Source organism: Humulus lupulus, chromosome 4 (genome assembly GCF_963169125.1).
Source record: "Humulus lupulus chromosome 4, drHumLupu1.1, whole genome shotgun sequence".
In the NCBI taxonomy this organism is placed as follows: Eukaryota; Viridiplantae; Streptophyta; class Magnoliopsida; order Rosales; family Cannabaceae; genus Humulus; species Humulus lupulus.
In genome coordinates this window covers 196,089,316-196,093,028 of record NC_084796.1, presented here as the reverse complement: position 1 = coordinate 196,093,028, position 3,713 = coordinate 196,089,316, and positions in this window count along the sequence as shown.

Genomic DNA, 3,713 nt, shown 5'->3' with positions numbered 1-3,713 from the left:
TGGAGGCTCAAGCTGTGGCCCTGTTCTTCAGGCGCCGCGACCCGTGTGTGTCGAAGAAGCCGGAAGCCTTTGTCTGCCTAGGCACGTCGCGACGCAAGGTATAGTGCACCACGACCCTTAAGGGGGCTAGGCCGCGACTCAAATACAAATATTATCTGTTTGAAGGTTTTTTAGCTCGAGAACTCAAATGTTAAGGCTCTGGAATGATTTTATTACCCGGATTGGTAGAATCCAAGGTCCCGGAGGCTAAATTAATATTCCGAAGTTATTTATTGGATTAGAACTTGATGGATGGCTATGATGAATATGTTGTGACTAGGTTTTCAGCGAGGCTCGGGTTAGAGGACTGTGGTCGGGATTGCGGTGCTCAGATAGCTCGGGACACAGGTAAGAAAACTGTTGCACCTGTAGTGCAGGGCGTGGCCCTATTGTTTTTATTGTAGGGCGTAGCCCTATTGATTGAGTTGCAGGGCGTAACCCTATTGATTATTTTTAGTATATGTTTAAATATTTTTTGATATTATGTTATGTGATGCATATTTGTGAGTGAACGGAAAAGGCTAGAAACAATAAAGACCGGGAACAGCGAAGGTCGAGAATGGCAGGAAGCTGGGTACAACAAGGGGCTGGGATCGGTGTTGAGCACGCGGAGTGCAGGCTATTAGGAAGAGACCCTCCTAGGATGCTGGAGTCATCCTTTCGGTGAAGATCGAGAACCCAGGGCCTGGTAAAGAGCCTGGGACGGCGTTGGCCATTATATGTTAAGCCTATTGGCTGTCTTGATGTATATTGTTGACTTATGTGCATATGTTATATGTTATATGTGAGTTTTCTTGCTGGGCTTCGGCTCACGGGTGCTCTATGGTGCAGGTAAGGGTAAAGGAAATGTCGACCAACCATGAGTACGAAAAGCGTGGAGCGATGGGTTATTTATGGATGATGTAATTTATTTGGTTGATTTTTCGGTTAGGTCGACCTTAAATGTATTTTGAGATGTAAAGTATTTTCTGAACATTACGTTTTCAATGGATGACCACATTTTTATATTAAATGCCTTTAAACGACTTGTATTATAGTTTAGCTACACTTTTAACCTAAAACCTCGATTAGCGAGCTAATTGCACGTTTTTAACTCACTTAGTAATGACTCTAAGGAAGTAGGGCGTTACAACCTTCTTGCTGAATTCCCTAGTTCCCTCTTCCAAAACGCCAAAGTCCTCTTAGGCACAAGAGAGAGAGAAACGTGTATGAGAGAATGCGAGGGCTGAGAGGTTTCTGTAATTTTCCTATTAGTTCTGGTAAGCTCTAAAGTATCTGTACGCCCTAATTCTCCATGGGATATTAGCGAGCTGAGGTATGGCATAATTATATCAGCCACGTACCCGGATCAGTTGTTGCCAGCTCCCCCCTTTGCTTGGGGTAACCAAAGGCTTACTTAGGTTACTAAGGAGCCGGGTCAGAGGTATGGATACCGTGGGGTAAGAAGACATCCAGCTCGAGGTACGAGCTGAGGTTGTGACCCTTTATAAAGTCAACCACACAATGTAAACGTGCATATATCAGACATCACGTGTCTGATATATCCCTGAATTCTTAGACACGCAGCATAAACGTGCGTGTCCAGGCACCCACAACTGGGTTAGGCCGTGCGGCCCATTATCCCCCTTACCTATTGATTAGACTACACTTCATTTGTCAGGTTTTAGGAATTAATCATGAATGTCACAGAAGTGACATGATGGGTAAGGAGGTCACGGGATGACCCCCCTTGCCAACCCCTAGGTGCCCTCTCCTATAAATATGGAGACCCTGGGAGTTGCAAAGGGTTGGATTCTATTGTGTAAAGAAATACCCTGTAAAGAATACCAGAAAACTAGCAATAATATCGGCTGGTGGAGTAGAAGGATTTTAACCTTTGAACCATCTAAACAAGTATTCGTATCACCATTTTATTTTAAGATCATTCATCTGTTACGGTTCATTACTTAGCACTAATCCCATTCTCTTATTCTATTAATTACCTGTTGGCGAAGAACCACGTCAACAGTTTGGTACTTTCATTGAGAGCTTGTTAGATTGGTGCTATCGCAAATACCTAACCATGGTGGTCACTCGCTCAAGACATGGTAACGAGGCGGACCAACATGATGGGAAGGAGGCCCATCATGCCGTCATCTCCGATGATCAGAACACTGAGGTTCAACAGCGGCCGGGCAAGCAGCCAATAGGCCAAGATGACACTGGAAGTTCGGCTCCTCGGCCACCTAATCCGAACCTAGATTTCTACACGGCGGTGGAGATGGAGAATGCACAGCTGAGGAGTCAACTGGCGAAAGCTAACCAGCAGATTCAGGAGGTGTTGGCCCGACTACCCCCTCTTACAACCGACGCAAACATCGAAAAGAGGCAAGGAGAGACTCATAAGTCCCACCGGGGTAATCGGTCCAGGCCTAGCCGGTCAGTCAGACCCCCGACGCCAAACTCTACTCCCTCATCGCACCACCAAGAGACGACTTTCGAAGAGCTACCTAGGGTCGAGCAACAATATAGCCGATCGGTTTGGACCTCAACTCCCAGCACACTTCCACCCTCGAGTGCGCCCAGGAGGGCTCGAGGGAGCTCGCGAAGGAGATCCGGGGAGGGCTCACAGCGACAGCCCACCCCGGCCAGCCGTCAGGTGCCTCGCTCAGACCGCGAGTATAGGATCCGACGGAGGGTAGAGCGGAGCGGCCCCAACCTAACCTAATCTGCCCTGACGGGACCAGGATTGCATCCCCGGTCAGGCATCCTCCTTCACCGATAAGATATTCGTCTCCTCCTCGACCAGTCCGAGATATTCCAGCTTATGGGAGCAGTAGGAGAAATCCACCTTCTGCAGGGCCTTCCCATCGTAGCAGGGCGCCCAGAGAAGTCCTGAATCCTCCTCCCCAGAGGCGGGCTCCAAGCTTCTCAAATGGGAGTTATTGGACCGGAAGCCGTCGAAATGACCTTTCTGACGGAGACCTGCACCAACACTTGAGCTCGGCGCAGAGTCCTCAAGAGGCCCCGAGGGACGACCTCCGAGATCGTCTAAACTCTCAGAGAGGAGACCCGGCGGGAAACAGCAGCCGTGCCCGCCCAAGGGAAGACCTGTCCGAGGTACGCGACAGCGGGAATGTCCCGTATAACCTTTCTCAAGATAGGAGGGACAATAACCCGCCAAACATGTAAAATGGATCCAGAGTTGTTGAACAGCCCCGGGACAACCAAGGAAATTAGGACAAAACCCTTGAGCGCCTGGCTCAGATGGAGGAGCTAATGAGGAAGCTCCTATCAGAAAAAGAAAAAGACGAATATGATTCAAGGGACGAACTTGAGCTCTTCGCCTCCAGCATAGCGGCGACAACATATCCACCTGGATTCCGTATGCCACACTTTTCCAAATTCAACGGAGACGGGGATCCGTCAAATCATCTGGGTATGTTCAATACCTTGATGATGGCCCAAAACATTGGCTCCGAGCTGAGGTGTTTAATATCTCCCTCTACCTTGACTGGGGCGACCAGACAGTGGTTCAAACAGAGTAAAATACAGTCAATCAGCTCATGGAAAAATTTCAACACTGACTTCAAGAGAGCATTCCGAGCTTCCCAGGCTACCCGAGTCAAGGCCGACACCCTGGAAAACGTACGGAAGCAACCCGACGAGCCTCTGAAGGCTTACCTGAGCAGATT